This window comes from Photinus pyralis, unplaced genomic scaffold (assembly GCF_008802855.1).
Source record: "Photinus pyralis isolate 1611_PpyrPB1 unplaced genomic scaffold, Ppyr1.3 Ppyr1.4_LG6, whole genome shotgun sequence".
In the NCBI taxonomy this organism is placed as follows: domain Eukaryota; kingdom Metazoa; phylum Arthropoda; class Insecta; order Coleoptera; family Lampyridae; genus Photinus; species Photinus pyralis.
Window position 1 is genome coordinate 35,063,283 of NW_022170663.1, and position 10,891 is coordinate 35,074,173.

Consider the following 10,891-nt stretch of genomic DNA (forward strand, 5'->3'; position numbering starts at 1 on the left):
AATCTCCCGTGAAGCTTGACATTCAGATTGCGGAAGGAGAGTAAATCTAATGATCAAGCAATCAATTAGAAAATTATAAATTTCACTTCTCGCATACGAAAAAATGGCGCATATAACGAGCTCAGAATTTTAAGTCGACGATTCATTCGCTCATTAGTATTCGACAGTTTAGCCACAATGAAAATTCATTAATTACTCGGAAAGCTTTTTTGTTCGCCTCCTCGTATAAATACTGTAACACTCACCTTACGAAAATGAAGACAAAAACCTCTCCTCTCATTGACATGTGAAGCGGAAATTGTTTATCTATAAGATCATTTTCATTCTGTTTACAAGCCTTAACTGCATTACGAGGAATGTAACTTGTAAAGAATCAGTATTTAGAAATTTTAACGACGCCACCGTTTCAAAGAAGTTCGTAAAACTGGAATATTGATCGGCATCGAAGACGTCAATAAATAAGAATCTTGACATATAAGCTGAGGTGTATTCGTGTTCACAATGAGAGAAGTAAAAAAAAACCAGTCGGCGATTCAATTCAGCCAATCAAAATCAAAACAAGTTTTTGTGTAAAGAATTGAAAAACCGATCTCCCATGTTTGATCTGAAACAAAGGCAGTAGAATGTAGCTGAATATTTTGAAAAGAGTATCCTTATTGGCCCAGTCGATGGCCAATTAATTTTATAAAAAATAAGTTCATTCCAAATGGATATAAACCCTAATTGGATGTATGTCGGCATCTTTTATTGATTTCCGCATTTAAAAAAATGGATTATTTACAGCTGCAGCTTAATTACGAGAAGGTAGCGATACGTTTCGAAAAAGTAAGTCTACGATACAAATATTTCGAACTTTTATGTAAATCGATCCAGGGATTACTAAGATCAGTGATTAAGAGAAAAAAAACAACGTATTCTTTCTGGAAAAGGCGTATTTTATGGATTTCGATATTTCATTAAAAAAAAGGCTGTTCGTTGCGTACATATATTAACGCAAATGTATGTTTTAATATTACCATGTCGAACACAAACTGGTTGTTCTGAACGTATTTATTTGTATACCGCGAAAGCTCTCTGCATATTCATAGACATTATTTACACAATTACTTAATATGGAAATCATATTGCAGCGAAGTGTACGCATTCCTTCAACTGAAAGTGATTTCAGGTACCAATCAATAAGATGATCGAATCGGACGATCTTAATTATGTTGTTAATGTGAAGAGTCCATTTGCTTTGTAATACATCCGATTAAGAATTAGTATAGGTACGTCGTTATGGTATAATTATTATAATTTTTAATGATGATTTTCATATTTACGATGTTAATGAAGAGAATTCAATAAATTATTGTTCGTCGGATTAATCCAAATCAGTGTATCTTCAGGCGGTCCAAAAAAAAACGTATGAATGAATGTGAGTCTGGTAGAAATATCGGAATGAATATGCGATTTGCATAGAATGTAAAGTGAATGCCAACTTCGCGCGTTTAAAAAAAGTGAAAATCTACTTGATTGTAACCATCGCACTTTCAAAGAGCGTTCCAAAATGGTTATCGATTAGGCTTCCAATTTATTTGGTTTACAAGCAATACTCTATTCCAAAGGGTTAAATGCAACAATGCAACCTTGGAAGGGGTCTCGGTTCTTGGGGCACTGTTGAAAGCTTTTTATGACGCAAATCGCAGCATTATCGATGAAAAACTAAAAAAAATGTTTGCAAAATGCTGTAACTTAATTTATAATTACTGGCAAAATCGATTATAAAGGGATATTTTAACCATTGAGTGAAAGATGTTTGTCATAAATGTTCTGAACGTCATTTTATATCGTGCATTTGAAATAAGAATGACAGATGCCATTAGAATGCACAATCATTTGTTTCACTTTATCTGCCCTTACGGTTAAAGAACGCCTTTCCCTACTCATTCAAACCTATTAAAATATCGATTTATGTGCTATAAAATATTGGCTTTGACTCGCTATTTTCTGTGATGGACCGAACGGCACTAAAAATTTTTGGTTAATTTCTGTTACTGTAATCTTTTATATATTGCTCGATGTATAAAAGTAATGTAAATAATATCAAAAGACGATTGTTGCTAAAACTTGTATTTTTTCTTAGGGCTAAGGCCTGATGATGACATAGTGTCGAAATCGGTCGTCCAATGAAAAAATAAAAAATATGTTTGAACAACAATCGTCTTTTTATATTATTTAGATTCTGTTACTGTCTTTGGTCTTCCTCATTTAAGCAGATCTGTGTCATTACCAGCATTTTCAAACTTATGCGCAATTCTGCACTTATTGCTTGATCTGCATATTTTTCATTGAATGACTTTATTATAACTACGGATCTGCACCCAATCATATCCTTTGTTTCTCACTTAAAAGAACCATGATATAGTTATTTATTATACAAGACGATAAAGGAAATTTTAACCATTGAGTGAAAGATTTTCACGAGATGGTTAGTTTCCCTTGATCGTCGTGTATAATACAAAACTTTATTTTATAGCAGAAGTCATATAAATAATCATTGTAAAGCTTCTGATTTAATTTAGAAATGTCAAAAATAGTAATCGTAAGTTTTGCCGTCGCGATCGTTTCCATAGAAACAGAATCGTCATATGTTCTGAACGTCATTTTATATCGGCGTAGCCTAATTATTCAAACCTATTAAAATGTCACTTTAACATTGCTATAAAATAAAATAGCACTTAAGCTTCAAGAATAGCATTTTGGTAATAGTTATTTATCATAAAAGAAGATAAAGGGATATTTTAACCTCGGTTTTAACCCTGAAGTGGAAGATGCTAGTTTCCCTTCATCGTCGTGTATAATACAAAACTTTATTGTATAGCAGAAACCATATAGATCATTATAAAACTTCCGAAAATTCTGAATTTAACACCCCAAAATAGCAACCTTGGGTTTTTTCATCATTTCCATAGAAACAGTATTGTTATGTGTTCTGAACTTCATTTTATTCCGTGCTCTGCGTCCTATTTTTAATAAGAATGACAGATGTTATTGGAATGCACAATCATGAGCTTTATCTACCCTTGCGGTTAAACAGATCACTTTAACCTATTAAAATGTCAGTAAAACTAGGTTAAACTCTATATAAAAAAATATCGATGACGTCATAACATAAATGGAATTCGGGCGCATGGTATATAAAGTCGTAGGGCAAAATATATGGTTTCTCTTATAGTAAAGCTATGGGTACTACGTGCTCTGGATATTACGATATGCACCAAATATTTCCAGGACATACCAGGAGTAAATCCGACGTAACGGTAAGCTTGAGAGATCGGATACCGTTCGTGGCACTATCGTTTTGGGTGTTCGCTATTTAGGTAACCGACTATCTAGTGAGAAGTTAGATCCGCTCGAAATTTACATGAAACTGCTTAAAAAATACAAACGAAGTTTGTCCATCTGAATAGTCCTTCTCAAAACAGTTTACCTCAAAAAAGAGCCTTTCCATATTAATTAGTTCGCTTGTGGAAATAGTTCACCCAGGAGCTTTGCTGCCAGTAAAAATCGTGCCAAGTACAATCGCGTGCCCCTAATATACTCCACCAGAAATTCGTCCTCTGAATACTTGTCACCCTGGAAAATCCTGGATTTGTTTTGTTTTGACAGCCGTTTGAATGAAAAACAAACAGAGATCAATATTCAGCACATTTGAATGGATTGCAGGCAGCAATCTCGGAGAAACAACCTTACTACATTAACGAAAATAAAATATATTCTTATTCTGTATCATTGTTATTAATTTTAAAACAGGATACTTATTAAACGACCCTCGTATTTGACAACGAAACTACTGTAACGTAAATTTAATTACGTAGTTTTATTTATTTACAAATTAACCAACAATAAATTTATAAGTCTTAAAATGAATTGATGTATAACAGTAATTATAATTTATCATTTAAAAGACAAGCGCTTCGAAGTTGGAACTGACTCGAAACACAATTCGGCTCTTGCATATATAGCAAACTATATAACAATATTAATGTTCTCGAGTGCTCAAGGACTTTTCAGAATGTTCTCGCACAAACACGTCATATTTCTGGGAAAGATTATATCACAACCGTCTTCGTTCTGTATCGCCGATAATTAATATTTCATAGCGCCCAATTTCTGTCGCAGATTTTCCACGCACTCGTTCCTTACAATTTCTTCGTGACCAGGTCTTGTACCAAACTTTAAATCACACGGCAACCGGAGTTCCCGGCCAAACAATGTTTGGGAAGTACTTCCCCCTTGTCCTATTCATGCGTTCTGCCATATCGCCTGACTGTGTGTTTAAAGCAGCGGTTCTGGTGTTGCGAATCCCCAATAGTTGACAAAGGGTTTGGAATAGCGTCGACTCAAAATTTCGTCCCTGGTCAAGGTGTAGTTTCAGGCGTATTCTGAATCTGTTAAAAAGTTCTCTTACCAGAACGTCTGCCACAGTTGTCGCTTCTTGATTTGGTAGAGCACATACTTTTGTCCATTTACTGAAATAGTCCATGGCCATCAAAATTTTGTAATTGAAAATTTTAGTAAATACGTTTAGGCCACTCGTGTGAGGACGATGACTTTAGCTTTTTTGTTAGAAGCCAATTTTGCTACTAGATCATCGTAGATTGAATAGAAATTAAACGACGATAACTCGTCTCAAATTCAAAAGCGTGTAGAAAAATTGCGTTAGCAGTCAAGTATACGGAACGGAAAGTTATGTAACTAAATGCGGCCATTATAATCAATTTCCGACGTCATAAACGACAAAGCAAGTATAAACTATATAAGGATAATTACAGTAATTAAGCGGATTATTAATACGCATGCAACACCACAACAACAGACGCGCAAGGAAATTAAAATTATAAAACACAAGACCCTAACGGTTGCTCGGTGGTCTATATATACTTAAGTTTGTTGAATAAATTTATTATGTGAACAATGGTACATTTTAAAAAAAGCTTTGTTTCTCCTTCTGTAAATTATGTGTTAAGGAACCTACTAAGCTATAACCATGACCAATACCCATACTTCTTTGTAAATACTATAATTATACATCCACCCATTCAACAAGTGCTAATTTTCGTAATCTGGCACATTTATAATTTTGCCAGGCCCGAATTTGAATTTTAAGTCCGTTTTATCTCTTGAAGAAGAAATATTAGATTCATATATGTGAATTATACACTTTACCTTTGATTATCTTAATATTCTGCACAGTTAAAGGGGTTTTCCCATTCTGTAGATGTGAAAGAGTGTCATCAAAGGGACAACTAAAATAATATGCAGAAAAGAATATTATCATTTGATCGCTTTATGTGATGGACGTGGTGCATATGCTGCCGGATAAATCAACCTAAACAGTAACGGATTATTTGTCTCTAAGCAATTTATTCGTCATTTCCCTCGGTCCTCGCTCTGACCACGATGCTCTTCTCAGTGTTCTTCTTCTTCACTAGATTTTCTAAGGTGCATTCTCTTTTTTAGCGTTCCGTGTGCAGTTTAGTAGATTAGTGAGTGCGTCGTGGTCAAGACTCATTGGTGAGAGTTTTAGATATTTTATTTTTCATTGTTATTTTTGTTTCTTGCCTACTTGATGAAATCCCTTACGAAGGTGGGCGAAATGTTGACTTTTCGTTCAATAATGATATTGTTATAAATTTAAAAGCCGAAATGTCAGATGTATGTGCAAAGGATATACGTTTCTCACAGTATTGCACAATGCATACTATTGTAGCGACAACCAGGCGCCATCAAGTCGATAAAAGATTAGTTACCAGTGATAAGGAACGAAGGCGGATATGATGCATTCTTTCTGGAAATATAACGTGTTTTTACGAAAATGTTCTAGAAGCTTTTGTTTACTATATAATCAAATTGAATCGGGTCGCTGCACTTTCATATCTCGGTAGCAATCGGCTTCTATATTGTGTATACAATGACAGTTCTTTTTATGTGTTTGGAATTGAGACAATCGGGAAGGGAATTGAATAATAAAAAGTTTTGTTCGTAAGAAAACACAAAAATAAATAAAGTATATTATGCACACAAAAATGCGCCAGGAAATAACCTTGTTTGTATAAAAATGCCATAGTACATCTAAGTACAAGAAATAAGTCAACCACGACAACAATATGCTAGAGAAATATACAAATTAAACATCTCACACAGATATCGAGTCAAATGCAGTTAAACAAATTAATAAAAACAAACACGAAAGACATCACAAATGCAAAGGGAAGACCAGAGCAATCAATTTAGTACAAAAACACATTGAACACATCTACGGTTCAAAACAAACAACCCGTGATAAATCGCATTTACATTAAAAAACGCCATCAAATGGCAGGGCTACTCCGACGTCAGCTACAGTTAATTTAACAACGAAAAATACAGTTATAAACACAAGAAGTATAGGAATAGTTAAAGTTGATTATCACAAACACAACCATATAAAACAGAAGAGAAGTTTATTAGAGGACTCCCCCTTTCTAGTATTGCCCACGCACGGTCCGGTAGCGGGCACGAGAGAGAGTAACATATACTCGTCCAGCGAAGAATCGAAATAATCGGTTAATCAAACATACAGGGCAACATCGCACTGATAATCTACCTTGTATCCTAAATACATAAATAAATACTTAACAAAACAATATAAAGGCATAACCACCTGTACAGCATAACAAGAAAAATGTAAATACTAAAAGATGTGTCTTCAGATGCAGAGATTGATGCTATCTGAATGAATGAGATGATTACTATGATTACATTTTTCAAACAGAACAAACAAAATAAACTAAACAAATATAGAAAACGAGCTCCTGGCTATAGCATGTGCAAAACCAAATTTTAAACCTGATGTTAGTTTTGCTTTTATTTAACGTGTATATGTATGAAATTTCATTTAATTGTTTCCACAAAACCAAATTGGGAAAATGACGCTACATTTGCTTTTATTCCAAGTGGTTATGTATCAGATTTTATTTAAATACCTTCATAAATAAAAAAAAGTTTACAATTCGGTTTATAAATGGTCGAGATGCGAAAAGGGCACCGTGAATGTTGATCGATTAGGCACAATTTTTGGAATTGCGTTTTATATGGCTAAAGCTATACGCATATTGAATTTCATGGATGTCAAAAGGGCCTTCCTTATTTTTTGGGCTACATTGCCAATTCACGAACTCCGATCTACAAATTTGATAAAGAATCCATCTACTAAATTTGATCGTAATCGGTCCATCCGCTATCGAGATATCGTGCTAACGGACGGACAGACGGACAGACACCGCAAAATTATAAACCCGCTAGGAGCTCGTTAATAACATAAATGGTATGTAATGTTGTTTAAACAACGTCATACGGACGTTTTCATTGGAATCAGCACCTATAATCACGATGGAACACCAATTTCGATTATTTGAGTTCGAGGTCGTTGCTATCTTGTATCAGAATTATTTGATGTTTGTGTTGTTTAAATAATTTTTTTTTTTTATTTTGATTTGTAATTGTAAATTTGAGTTATGCGTTGAAAATTAGGGACATCTGGAAATAATTGCTTTGTGATATTGTACAGGGTTTATCTCCGATCATTACTATAAGAGGGTTTTTTGATTAAGAAGTAGAGTCGGAAAATAAAAGTCCTTAAGATCTGAAAGGTATTCCCTGCCACGGTATTCTCCCCTAGAACGTTTGAAAAAGTAATACAAACTCAATGGCCCTCCTTGAAAAATGATGACAAGAGTGATGAAAGTTTTAACAATTTGATGAACAGTAAAACACCGGGAGGTTTGGGGCGCATGGAATGCCCCTCTGCTACACACAGGTATGCATTCCGGAAAGGAAATATTCCGTAAATCTCCCTTTCGGATTATTATTGGAATTCCGAGAGTTCTTTCCCGCGTGTAGCTGGGGGGAATATCCCCAGACACACCGGTCCCCTACAAACTTTGAGCTCTAAGGGGTTTTATGAATACGTCGTTATAAAGTGAAAATTACAATTAGTTGTGTCTATGGTGCCTTTATGGCTTATATGAAGCCTTCCTATAAGGACTCCAAGTACCTGTTAAAGTGAATTTTTCCACAACCAAAAAAGCGACATCTACAAATGTAATTATATTAAAGTCAGTTTGTGTAAATCGAGACAGAAGAGAAAGAAGTGAAGCATCTTCAATTGGGTGTTGACGTGTTCTTTGTGCGTCATTTAAAGTGTATCGCAGTTGACCGGATATTAAGGATTATTAACTTTAAGGTAATTAAAACTTTATTTAAATTTAACTTGTTTCAATCGAACGCATGTGCGTGGTATTTATACTCTGGCCCTGAGTACCTATTTTTATTTCAGCTTTATTGATTGATTTTGTCAAATAAAGTTGTAAATCTTTAATCGAGCCCAAATCACGACCCAGGATATAAGAGTTTTCATGTAAAACCAATTTATGTGAAAAAATTACAAAGTCTATGGTTGGATAGAGTGTATGATTGAAATTTCATGATCATGCGTGGTGTGGTTTTCCTCTCGGTTTTCCTGAAGAGTTTTGCACATCACTTCTAGGTAATTAATTTATAGTTAAGTCAAAGTTTTTAACGAATAACTAACTTGGAATAGGATTCAATACACATGGAGACTGTTTTTAACTATTTTTTCTCATTTGGTTCACCTTACGTTTTGAATCAAGTCAAAAGTAAAACGAACTGCAAATTTCTACGTTCGAAGATGTGAAGTAAGAATCTCTGGGGCCTGGGACTGTTGAAAATTTGATAAAAAGAAGAAAATTCATTTTTAAACGTAAACTTTATGTTATTTTCGAGTCACCCCCTATGTCATCGTGGATGGCAACTTCGGGTGAAATTAATCATTTAAGGTGTAAAGCTCTACGTGAATATTGTCTTGCTGGGCGATTACTAAAGGCTTCATGTAAATAATACAAAAAGCTTCGTGGGGAATGTTTTCTCATAACGGCCTATTCTTCTTACGGTCGGACGACACAACCACTGCATTATCGAAGTTGTCAGAACATAACTAATGCCCATTCGAAAAGTTAAGTATCCGTGTTAATCCCACACGTTAACATTGTAAGGAAGACCTAGGCGATCACACGGTTTTTTTTAATTAAGTACGAACTTTTCAAGTAGGTGGGGCGAAAGTATAATTCGGGTTCGCTTAGTTACAAAAAAAAGTACAGGTGTTGATAATATAATCTTCGTTGAAGGATAAACTATAGGTAATTAGCATTCTGCTGACAGAAATATGGATAATATTAGACAGCGGCAACACGACGCTTGAGTGAGACGTCGTGTATTTTGGAGAAGTTCAGGTCGAGATCATTAAAAGCAGAAAAGATCAACCGCAACTCAACAACTGTAGCAAATCACTACACTTTTTATACGCGCGTTTATTTTAGGAAATCCTGACAGAAAGTAAAGTGAGAAATATCGAATTTTATTTTGGACGTGTACTGCACCGGCATCCTTTACCACTAATTATGTGGACCATCTACCGCTTCTTAGAAAAGACTTTTTTACGAAAGTCCGGAACATTTTGAAGTCGTCGTCGGAAATATTTATAACTATTGCGATTGGCCGTTACCTCGTCCCGTCGTTTATTAACGGTGCGCTAGTGCATCGATTAAAAAAAATTCTAATTGCGTATCTACTATTGAACTTATCTTCTTCCTGTATGCAGAAATGAAAATTCATGAGCAGTCCGTCCGTGTCTGCTCTATATACGCTTTGACAGCGCATGAATTAATGCGCGTGCAGCTCATTAAAAAATGGGGGTAGTTCTCGATCTGAAAACAATAACTCGCAGCGCTGCGACCGAAAACGCATAAAATTGCGAAGTAGCATGAAATATTGTTTTTACTCATTTTATTACATTCCTTGCTTCGTTTCTTTTTTTCCCTCCTGTGAGAAGTATATGTAAATATTCCTATTTGCATAAAACATAAATACAGAAGTTTCAAGACCATTAGTATAGGTCGACGTAAAGCAGATTTTTTTTGTTAAATGAAAAATGCACCGACCATGCGGCAATTTTATTATGCCATACAGTCAATATCGCTATTCCTCATTTGTATATACAAGAAGTTTTCAACACCATTTGGGACCATTACTCTTAACAGCTCCCGTAAATTACCGACAAGGATAAATGATCTCGTTTTCGTAATTATTAGTTTATACATTGCGTAAATCGGCGCTTTTAACGCTTGTCTGCCGTTTTTTTCGCGTATTATCGACCATTTAACAATTACTCAAATTAATGTGTTGCCGTATTAAATAACCATTCGGATAACCAGTTTGATGAGTTGAATTTATTTGCGCTATACCTACAGATGGGCAAAAGAATTGGATCAATTTACACTTTTTCTACCTGTTCCTACCTTTTTATAATTGCATATCGTTACATTCAATAAATTGTAATTACACAATAACACTTCGTAGTTATAAATGTACTTGTACAGTACCATTTATCCGCGCAAGGAAACCCGTTACAAATTTTTCGTTGGAAACAGTCAGGCAACGTCGACATATGTAAAAGTCAATAAATAGCACAGAATTCCCCATATAATATATGATTAAACACAATTTCTTTTCCTGAAACGCTACCATGAATGTTATATACCGGGTGATCGAAAAGTAGTGCGGACAGTTTGAATTTCCCGTAAAACTAAACATTTATAAAGTTGGTAACATACCGAATGTCATTTATGTAAAAGCAGTGGTGGATCAATTTAATCACTAATGCAAAAATAAACTACCTTCTAAACATGTTTGCCAATTCCTTAAGTAAAAAACATTAATAACTTAAAGCGCCCAATTTAAACTGTCTGCAGTTCTTTTCGATCACCCGATATAAGTAATAAATATAGGC